Genomic DNA, 11,818 nt, shown 5'->3' on the forward strand with positions numbered 1-11,818 from the left:
CACAAGGAGGTCTGCTAGACAGAAGCGTTCCACACCCTCGCTGTCACAATGCATAGACTTGCACACCAAGTGTTACCCTGACCATAGGGTAAAGAAAACCAAAGCAGAAAAGGGACAGCACTATTCCAGCACACTCGTGACACAACTCGGAATATATCTATAGGTTTCCATACCTCAAATGGAGGGTCAGCTCGCAGAGCGAGGTCTGAAGGCTGCCACGGCTGCCACCGTGGAAGTATAGCATCACCTGAACCACCAGCAGCATGGTCACAGACACACGTGCAGCCACTGTCCTCCGTGCCCTACACAGTCCTCACAACTCTGAGCTATGAGGTTGGCAAGGCTCAGGCCAGGCGGTGGGGCGCTGCAATCCGCAGCCATTTCCACCACACTGCTGTTCAGAACCCTGCAAATTAGAGAGCTGCAGAGCAAAACATGGACACTAAGATCCCCGCCTTCCCTAGATGCAAAGAGCGCTCAGGAAATCTCCGTGTGCCACCCACCCAGGCTTTCTGAGGGAGTCCTAACAGTCCAGGCCTAAGCGGCCTTCCTTTGCAATGGCTACCCCTCTAGAAGATGGCAGTCAGAGCGTCAGTCCTGCAGAGGCCATTCTTCCAGCACACCTCATACTCCCTTGCTCAGTTTGGCAGAGTAATTGTGCAAGTGTTCCAGCCGTTTGCCGGGAGGGAATAATGTCAAGTCTCAGCTTGAACAACAGTCTCTGGGAAGCCTTCTCTGACCTCCCAGTGACGTGTGAGCTCTGCCTTCCGTGAGGCTTTCCGCGTCTCTAATTTGTTTTATTTGTGTGTTAGATTTACTTGAATAACACACACTGACATCTTGTAAGACGGTGATATATTTTTTTCAGGGATGTAGGTGAGGATTCAATTCAGATATTGATGATAGATGATAAACAGGTATAGATATAAATAGATGACATAGCTAGATGCAATATATACACACACATACACACACACACATACATACATATATACATACATACACAGACAGACATAGACAGATCTGAACATTACAACAGCAGGGATCATTACCCTATCTTTATGTCTGAATTCATGCACTGCCACATAAGTATTAGAATATTCATTATTCTAAAATTATTGTTAAAATTTGAGGTTAGATTTGAAACAGACACAGGAGCTCAAAAATGTCTACATAAAGCTAGAGAGAGATGTCGATCAGTAAAACACTTGTGACAAACGTACACCACATAAAATGAACAAGTTTGATGTCCAACACCCAGATAAAATATTGGGTGCCAGTCAACTCAAACTGGCAGGCTCCTGACTGCGGGTGAGGCACTGTCTCGGAAAAATGAGGCGGCCCACAACTGAGGGAGATAGCACTGGCTTCTGGCTTCCACACACACCAGCACAGGTGTGCACCCACACGGCTCGTTGCATCAGATAGTGCATCCCTGTAGACACGGTGCTAGGGGCAACGGCAGTTGATCCCTGGAGCCTATCGGCTCTCCAGTTTAGCCTAACTGGAGCCACAGGTACTGTGAGCAACCCTGTGTCAAAAGAATGAGGCAGGTTCTTGAGGAATGACTTCTGGCCTCCATCTTCACACATGCATGTATACATTCATACACATACACACATACATACACACACACACACACACACACACACACACACACACACACATACACAGACAACTACATTCACTCTCCCATAAACAGGCCTACACAAAAAAGCCTTTATAAGAACTCTCTTTAAACAGTCTGTTCTACAATGCAGCATTTTCAACTCTGAAAAAGAACAAGAGTGCTGCCCACTGGAGGGCCGGGTCTTCGGTGGCAAACAGGCGCTCTTCCAGGGCTGATCTTTGGCAATGCTCACGGCCTGTGGTGCCCTGGCACAGCAGCAGGGGAGCCTCCAGTGTGCAGCTCTCCCACAGGCCTCAGGCCCCAGGACCTCTGGAGGCCTAGGACACTGGGACTCCTCAGTCCCCACTGCCTCTCACCTCCGCCACTGTTCTGCTCCCACCATCTTGTTTCTCTGTATCACCAATCAGTCAACTCTATAAATGATGGATGCATATTTAAAAAAAGGGGGGGCAAGAAAAGAACACTAGCAAGATTCTTTTAATGAACACAATATTTTAAGACCAGAGGAGGCAAAACAGGAAGGTATTTCCACTCAGTTCACCATGTAAGTATGACAGCCTGCTTCACGTATGCAGAAAAAGGGTGTTTGCACCAAACATTCAGACCTTCATGTAAATGACAAGCTGTATTTATACCAGCTTTGGCTGCCCCTTACACAATCTCCCTTCTAGACCAAGAGGAACCTGCCCCCTCTCTAGACAGGAAATGGTTGTGTAGAAGGTCTGGAGTGAGTTACTGTAACAGCCATGCCTGGACCACCTCTTCAGAAGCCTCGCCTCAGCAGCAAGTGGTTCCAGTTGCTGTGTAGCTTCCTCAGAGTGACACAAAGGTCACTCAGCTGGCTGTTTGGCAGTCTTTTCTTCCTCAGGAAAATCGGGGAACCAGGGAAGACTCTAACAGAATCTCACAAGGTATCCAACCATCCCAGCCCTGACACTTCCATTTATGTAAAAACAAAGGTCAGGCGGAGTGCTTACAGTAGACACTCACTATTAATGTCAGCCATGCTCAATGGCGCCTTTAACCATGCTCTACATCTGCCCTGCACTCCAGGAAGAAATGGGTCTCAGATTGTCTCGGGAAGGCAAGCTGTCTGAAGAACATCATGTAATTTGGGACTATAAAGACTGTAAACTAAGGACAGCCCAGTAGGAAGAGTGCCTGAACATGAAGCCCCAAATTTGATCCCCAACACCCGTGTAAAAAGCTGACTATGCAATGAGGAAGCAGAAAGAAGTGAACCCCTGAGGCTTCTGGCCACCAACCTAGATGAGTGCCCCAACCCCAAGTCTTAGAGGGGCGGACGTCTCCTGGGGAACCACACCTGAGCTGGACCTCTGACCTCCACAAGCACACGGATACATGGACGGGTGGGCGGACACACACACACACACACACACACACAGTTGCACACAGGAACCTGCACAACACACAGCGCTATGTACTAGTGTTCAAGAGCAACACAGCTCACCCTAAGCTCCAGAACTTAACAACAGCAAGCATTTTTTTCACAACTATATCTAAGATTCCTGCCCCCTACAGAGAACAGAACAACCCCCCTTCTCACAGCACATTAAGCTGATTTAAAAAGAGGCAGCGGCAGCAGGAAAAAGGAGAAAAGGCCATGTGAATCCATCTCAAGATACCCCAAAACATTAAGACAATGAAGTACATTGGAGCCTCCTGTTTCCTCTCCTCTTCTTGCCAATATCAACAAATCATGAAGGGCCGAACAAAACATATTCAACAGAAGCAGGTTCTAACGACCTGACGCAGGCACAGTGTAACACGCAAATGAATGCAAAATAACTAACTTACAGAGAACGAGACTGACAATGAAAACACGGAGCACCGTGCTCAGACAAGCCACCATACTCCCTTACTCTCAGCCTCGTCCGTCCCTCCACCTACTCTTAGACTAGCCGCGGTTTCTGAAATGCCCTTCACCAGCAACCTTTACAGCCCTTACGCATTTTCAAGACTCAAGCCTTCTCCAAGCTGTAATCACAACGTCACGAGGCCAAGGAAGTAGAAGAGCCTCAAGTTTAAGCCAGCCTGAGCTACATAGTCAGTTCTATGATAACAGGCACTACAATGTGAGACCCCATTAAAGAAAAGAAAAGAAAAAAAAGAGAAGAGAAGAGAAGAGAAAAGAAAAGAAAAGCAAAGAAAAGAAAAGAGACCAAACACACTTTAAGACTCTTCAGGCTGTAGAGCTGGCCCAGGAGTGGAGGGCACACACAGCTTCCGGAAGGTCTGAGTTTGGTTTCATACGCCTTCCATAGACAGCTCACACTTTAATTTCAGCTCCAGGGAGTCCAACGCCTCTGGCATCTGTGGACCCCTGCATTCATGTGCACAGACCTCCACACACACAAATAATAAAAGTAAATCTTTAAGAAAAGAATAACGTCTTCACAATTTCTGGGTCCCTAGACCGGCTGGGGTGAGTTTCTTCTGTGTGTCTGTCATGACCTAATATTATCTTTTCATTGCATTCCTCATAAAGTAGGTCGTTGTTACAACTTCTTAGCAAAATTTAAAATACGTGCAATAAATGTATTAGTTACTGCTCTAGTAGCTGTAAAAAGCTACCCGACTCAGTAAGCAGCACAAAGGAGACAAGTTACTTACTTTGGCTGATGGTTTCAGAGGGGTCATGGTTTGTTGGGTCCATGCAGCACACTGTGGCGTTAGGATATAGTAGATGCTATGATCATTTTAATAATGCTATTTACATGTTCTATGAACGAAATTATTATAGCAGTAAATACTTTATGTGATAGTTCTGTTCAGGGGCCTATTTTATTAAGAAGGCATTCAAATGATGAATGTTGGAAATTACTTCCTTGCTTGAACTGGACCCTTTTAGTTTACTGAAGCCATAATGGTCTGAAAGTCTAGGACACAGAGCTAACAGGACCTGGATTTTATCTACATATATGCATCACATGGGTGGACCATGTTTCTCAGACGTGGCCAGGTATCAAAGAGCAGGATATTTCCACTGTTCACGTAAGAGGGGTGAAGGGGAGGGGGAGAGGATAAACCCAAACCTGAACTGGTCTGAAATCAGGTCTAAAGAACTGATGGACTGTGACTTAGAGTGAACAGGTTTAAACTAGTCCTGGTGACGAAAAGCTTGCGTCTCAAAGTCTTGCTGCTCAGGAGGTGGTGCTGGGAGGTGGTGGTGACTGTAGTGGTGAAGAAGAGGAGAAAATCTTAGAGCAGAGGCTCTCAACCTTCCTAACTCTGAGACCCTTCAGTACACAGTCTCTCACGCTGTGGTGACCCCAGCCATAAAACTACTTTCGTTGCTACTTCATAACTGTAATTTACTATTCTTATAAATCATAATGTGGACCCCTGGGAAAGGTCATTCAACCCCCGAAGGGTCACAACGCAGACTGAGAGCCACTGTCTCAGAGTAACAGAAACATGCTCTTAGGGAGGCTGTGGCAAGCGGGGATCCCCCTTGGAGGACACACTCCCACCATGATCTGCGTGAGCACAGCAGATTATAACAAGTCAACTAAAACTGGGAGCCAAAATAAGTCTCTTTTTTAATAAGCTATCTTCATAATTCTGTTACAGTAATAGAAAGCTGAATAACGTATGTGACCAAAAGGACTCAGTATTTCCCAGCAGTTTGAAAGCATTTCAATTATTACAGCGTGCACACACAAACCAAAGTCAGTTTGAACACACACCATAAGGCATGCTGGTGCTACGTGGTAGTCAAGTAGGCTTTAACCACACACAATCATTCACTCCACCCGTCAGTATCACAGCTTGTACTGCAGATTCTGAGGATGCAAGAATGAACAGAAAAAGCAGAATCTGTGGTTGGTAATGATGTGAGTAATGTAAGTTTAAAAACGGAGTCCTTAGAAACCTGTATGCTAAAGCATATAGATACTTGAAACACTTGAAAGAGTACTGAATAATTACAAGTTATATGCCATTTCCATTTCATTTTGCTATCTTTTATAAAAAACACTGTCCCACAAACTAGTCTTTGGCCACAGAGTCTGAGAAGCACTAATTCCTGGCGCTCAAGGAAGAACGGCTCCTGTTCTGCGTTACTAAGACAGTAGGCAGCCAACGCCAAACTGCAAAAGCAAATCACCCATAGGTTAAAGCACACGTAAGAGTGCCTGACCGCTGATCCTCTAGACAGACTTAGAATTCCAACACAGAGAAAAACAAGTGACTCATAGAAAAACTGCTGCAGAAAAACCAGACCCCAGATCCAGGCATGGTAGCATAGGCTTACGCTCTAGCACCAGGGAGGCTACGGCAGGAGAACCACGAGCTCTAGGTCAGCTTTTGCTATACAGCAAGTTCCAGGTCCAGGCTACACAGGGAGACCCTGAATCAAAAAAGGAGTCAGATTCTAACTGTGAAGAAAGTTTTGGACTATCTTAAACTATCTCATATTTCCAATCTAGCTCATATTTCCCTTTTTTAAAATGTATGCACAGGGATTGGAGAGATGGCTCAGAGGTTAAGAGCGCTGGTTGCTCTTCCAAAGGTCCTGAGTTCAATTTCTAGCAACCACATGGTAGCTCACAACCATCTTTGGTGAGATCTGATGCCCTCTTCTGGTGTGCAAGTGTACATGCAGGCAGAACACTGTATATGTAATAAATAGATCTTTTTTTAAAAAAATGTTTGCACAGGTCGAGTGTGGCGACACATTTTAATCCCAGTACTCAGGAGGCAGAACCAGGCAGATCTCTGTGAGTTCAAGGACAGCCTGGCCTACAAAGTTTGTTTCAGAACAGCCAGGGCTACAGAGTGAGACCCCGTCTCAAAATCACCCCCCCCAAAAAAAAGAATACCCAAAGTAATCTTATTTAAAAACTAAAATAAACCCGAAAATGTGAATGATCCAGACATGCAGTAATGCCTGCTTCTGAGGAGCTTGGTCATGCAGAGAGATAGAAACAGCAGTACCAGGTCAAGGCAAGAACCGAGGTGTACAGGCTAGCACAGGAGAGGCAGCCCTAGCTGGACGGCGAGACAGTGCTAGCTCGGCCTCTCTGTCCTCAGGGCTCCCACTGGCAAGTCTCAGACATTCTGCGTCCTGCTTTTCCCCATTGCTGGTCCTGCCTCTCTCATTAACTCCCGTCGTCAAACAGCTCTTACTAAATAAAGCCTCTTGTCCCGCTCCTGTCCTCACTGTCACTCCACGCCGGATCTGATGACACACACTCACAGCTTTAAACTGGAGTACAGACTGTACAAGCTCTATTTTAAAATAAAAAATGTGATCATTTATACAATTGCCATTTTGGACTTGCATAATGAACTGACTCCAAGCGCTGTTTGCTATGGAGAACGATGTAGAGGGATCTCAAACAGTCCACAGAACTTTAGACACAGGTCATACAAACCATACTCCCAAAGCACTTCAAAGTAATTCTGAGACTGGAGAATGACTAAATAGCATTATTCCAGCTGGTATTTTAAGCGGGTCGTTTCATACTTTAAAATCCGTGACAGTGATCACATCTTTGTTGGTAAGATGGCAGTGGGGGGTAACTCCTGGGGTGTTACATGCTCTCCTGAGTTGCCCTCATTCGTAAAGGAGGACTGTTCTAGCTTGTGAGCCAGCAATCCTTGGGGTCTCACGGCCACGCAGGAATTATTTCAGGCTCTGTAGGCTTTGTGGTCTCCAGGACAGCTCTTCAGTGTGGCCAGTGCAGGCGTGAAGGGGCATGTGTGCAACTTAGCTTTAGTCTACAGGCTGTTAACAGCGTAACCCTGAGTTTCAGTTAGTGGGTTCTAGTTTTAACTACCACACTGTTACAGAAAGCTGTTGCCTTGCATCTTTTGTGGAGAACTATGTTAGCCATGCCTAACACAAGGTACATAAACTACTGGCTCATAGCAGAGACTTGGAGTCAGACAGTCTGGGATTCTCTACTACCTGTGAAGGCTTGGCTGAGTCACACAAAATGACTCTGAACTTGGGCTTTCTTTTAAGGCAGTTGCAAAATTTAGAAGAACTGACACAATATATTTAGCTTTGGATTTAGTATATAGTAGGCTTCAAATAAATGATTTTTTTACTTTGATAAAGTATTGGCCCAGAGGTTTTTGTCTAGGAACACAATTTTCCAATTAATATTTTTTACAGCAGAGAAATAAAGTATATTTTATAATGGTTTATACTACGATGCAAATACTCAGAACCCTCCGCAGCAAAAGATAAAGACTTACCACTCTGTTGTTCTTTTCTTACTTACACACACACACACACACACACACACACACACACACACACTAGCTGTGTGACCTAACTACTTCACATGTGTTCATCGCAATGCCATCCAGACAGGTACTAGTACTAACTGTAGTGGCTAAAGAGGCTCTGAGAAGGTAGTAAAGCCCGCCCACCACCACACAGGTTGGGGCAGGAATGCCCAGGAGTCAACATGGATAGGCCTGACCACAAAGCCCAAGTCTCACCACTGTCCAATCTGGCCTAGGCCCGAACTCCATGGCGGTGCCTGGACATGTCCCAGTGAGCACCAAGAGTATTACTAATGTTCTCTCCACACAGCAAATATTCTCCAGCTTCTTAGACTTCCAAATCGCTGACTTAAAGCAGCAGTGGTCCCATTAGTCTGGTGTTTTTCAAAAATGGTTACCACTTGTTCTTCACATATAGCTGGTTTAACTCAAACTCTCCCAGGTGAAGTAAATAACTCTTTGTTAAGATGAAGTGGGTGATCTCAACCTAAGAACCTCCCCCCAAACACCACATTGCTCTCTCAGTGACACCTGCTCTCAGATTGCACCTATGAGAAGCAGGTCTGCAGAGCCACAGTGCTGCTCTTTGTTCCAGATTCCCGAGGATTGAGATTAGGAACCTTAAACTTTGTAAACCATTTGGATTTCCAATAAAAAAATACTGCCTGATACCCCAGGGGAAACAGTCAAGGAAAAAATACTAACTACTCTGTGAGAGCATCAGTGGTAGGTCCGACAGCACCCCGACCCTCACACTCCCCCTCCGTGCTCACACTCCCCCCTCTATGCACTGGGAATGCTGCCATGACTCACCCAGAAGTCGAGTAGGCTTCCCATTGTAGAGCCTTAAAGCCCAGCCCTGCAATGTTGCACAGGACAAGGGTGCACCTAGAGGGAGTCCCTTCTAAACCCTACTATAATAACTGATACACTGATGCTACAATTCAAGGGATTAAGTTAAATTGTAACAAATTAAAAACAAACTACAACATAGTAATAGATCTATATAAGACAGTTAAATTTTTCTGTAAAACACACAAGGTATGTTCTTTCCAAGCCAACAATACTGAATGTCAAAATAATCGTCAATTAGGATTTAATAAAACTTTCATTTTTTGACATACAAAACCATTACATAATTACAAGTATGCTGCAAAAATATCTACTTTGAAAGGTAAAATAATTTTCTTAGCATTTTTGTATTACTGGGAACAAGAATGTCAAATTTTAAAATAAATCAAGTTATCTTTCAGCACTTAAATATTCAAACATGCTGGGCTGTAATATAGTACTGGACTGTCTAATGCCCGCCCAAGCTGGCGGGCAAGGTAGGAACAGACAGTTGATAATGACAGCCTGTCCACCATTACGTCAATAGACTAACGCTAACGCTCAATTGGGGCCTCGCCTCCAGAAGGAAGCGTGTATGAAGGTGAACATCACCTTCCATTTCTACAGGGAAGGGGAGTGCTCTCCTCAAACATCCATTTTCTCCTTTCCACACTCTACCACCCCACTCCCATTAAAAAAAAAAAAAATTCTGCAGGTTTCCTAGAAAAAAAGTCTGGAAACAACTGCAGCTGGAATCTGAGAAAGAGACTCAGAGAGAGGCAGAGAGAGCTACTCTCCAGAAAATACAAATACATTCACAATTCTCAGACTCCAGGGAGATTACTTGTGTTCGTGTAGGCATGCTACAGATTTGGATTAAGAATCACAGAGGGGCAGGGAGTTCCCAGGGCATCCCCCCAATCCTTCATAATTCCGCCTCTAACTTACAGGGACCAATTAAATAAATCAGAAGCAAATAATAAAGCACAGATGCAGTCACGTAATAAAACCCGTGTACAACCAACCTTTCCAAGAGACAAAACAAAGGTGACAGTGTCACAAAGCGCTGGCCACTGGGCAGCAAACAGTGCTGGCGCACTTTAAACGCAGCACGGGTCCAGGGCTTGCATAAAATGACCCCACATCCAATAACAATTAATCCTCACAATTCCAGGAAGACAGAGGCAGGCAGTATTTTTATCCCTCTTCCACAGCTAAGGAAACAGGTTCAGATAACAACTTGCCATGATTGAACAGCCAATGAGTGCAGAGCAGGGAATTTAACGGAGAACTAATGCAGCCGTGAGCTCAGGCCACTGTTCTATCTTCCTCAGAACAGAGAAGGCAGACGGATAGACTGCTGTTGTTTTGAGACAGGGTCTCCAACCCTGGCTGCTGCAAACTCACGTGGGGCTGAGGAACGCCGTGACCTCCTGCCTGTCTCCAGGGACTGGGATCACAGGTGTGCACCGCCACGCCCAGTTTGCACAGCGCTGGACATGATCCCAGAGCTAGCAAGCGCCCGATTAACTGAGTTACTGCCTCAACTCCTAACGCGATTTGAATCCTACCGTAAAGGACGATTTTCTGAGAGATAATGAAACCTCAATATAGGTTCTGGTCCCACGAGGGACTTCGCCACGGGAAGGCTGTGTCTCTGTAGGGACAGGGAAATTATACACTCTGCTTAATTACTCGCTGACTTTAAATTTAGGATTTGGAATTATCAAGGAAAATATAGAGTTACAAATCAACAGCACTGGCAGTATCAAACGCTGAAAGAGTAGTTTTAAATGTAAAACTTCGGACTGGGAATGTATTCGGTGGCAGCGTGTTCTCCGAGCACGCATAAGGCCCCTGGGGCGGGGGAGAATATAAGAACGAATATGGATCCAAGCGCATACAGCTGAGTATAGCATCTCGTGATTTCTTTTAACATTCGTGCTCCTACTGTTTGGTATGTTCAAGGCAACCTGAACAAAGTTTTAAGTAGGTCAGTCAGTTTGACTGACAAACCAAAGAGGTGCCAGGAGGGAGCAGGCATAAAAGCAACAGCTAAGGAATGGCAAAGCTACCTGCGTGCACTTGCTCCGGTGGCCTTAGCAGAGGGTGTCTGCTCGGCCAAGCGGCTACCACCCGGCCCTCGGCAGGGCAGGGCTCACGGGAGACGGAGAAACAAGGTTGAAAACAATTATGTAAGAGAAAACCAGTATTAAAGAAAGGCAACGACAGCCCACGTACACCTGGCAGGGTAATTACTGTGGCAAGCCCGGTTCTAAGTAAGACCTCTGCCCAAGTACCCTCCTACGCTAACCATACCTGAAGGGCAAGAAGCAAAAATGCAAAGGTAGGCAATGAAAGCAGGTTAACAGAAAGACTCAGAACTGCGAGGATCTCCACGGAAAGCGTGCTATTCAACGCTGCCCCGAGGAAAGCCAGCGTAACAAGCTTCCCAAACCGGAACGTCAGGACCGTGCAAGCCCGGGAGGCGGCTAGGAACCCCGAACTGTGTCCACAAACCGGGGACCCTCCCTGGAGCTAGCCGCGCGCTCAGCCCGCACCGCGCGGACAGCCGGAGCCCCGCGGAGGGGACACTCCGCAGGCCGCCCGCCCCGGACCCGAGCACCTGCGCCCGCGAGGCCCGCCCGGGGTCCCCTCGGTTCCCGGGAGGCCGGCGCCGGCGTCGCCCGGCCGAGTCCCGCGCGCGGAGCGACGCGGCGGTTACCTCGCTGTCCGCGCCCGCCGCGCAGGCCGAGCCGCCACACCCGCTCCGCCGGCGCCGCGCCAGCCCCGCTCGGACACCCCGCGGACGCGCCCGGCCGCCCGTGCCCGGCCCCGCGGAGCGCGCCCCAGAGCCGCGGGGGCGGGGCAGGACGGGGGCGGGCCGGCGCGCGGCACTCTGGGAAATGTAGTTTCCGGTTACCTCCTCGGGGAACGCGCTCGGACCCTGAGCCGCTTTGTTTCTGTCCCCTCTTTACCTGTATCCTTTCGCTGCGCTGCGAGTATCCTAGGTTTTATATCTATTCTTATCAGTTTCGCCACATGCTCTGCAAAATGCATGCAAAAAAAGTAAGGCAGTAACTGAACTAAGTTCCC

General features: G+C 46.9%; 1 protein-coding gene across 2 annotated transcripts in view; it reads right to left on the bottom strand.

Moving 5' to 3' along the window:
- Klhl8 (kelch like family member 8) overlaps nucleotides 1–11,562 on the bottom strand; it is a 47,888-nt gene extending 36,326 nt beyond the window's left edge. For both annotated transcript variants that reach the window (XM_060381053.1, XM_060381054.1), the window contains exon 1: nucleotides 11,448–11,562. The gene's annotated coding sequence lies outside the window, so the exon portion shown is untranslated. The remainder of the gene's footprint in view (nucleotides 1–11,447) is intronic.
- Nucleotides 11,563–11,818: the final 256 nt, after the last annotated feature.

This window comes from Meriones unguiculatus, chromosome 3, assembly GCF_030254825.1.
Source record: "Meriones unguiculatus strain TT.TT164.6M chromosome 3, Bangor_MerUng_6.1, whole genome shotgun sequence".
Taxonomy (NCBI): Eukaryota; Metazoa; Chordata; class Mammalia; order Rodentia; family Muridae; genus Meriones; species Meriones unguiculatus.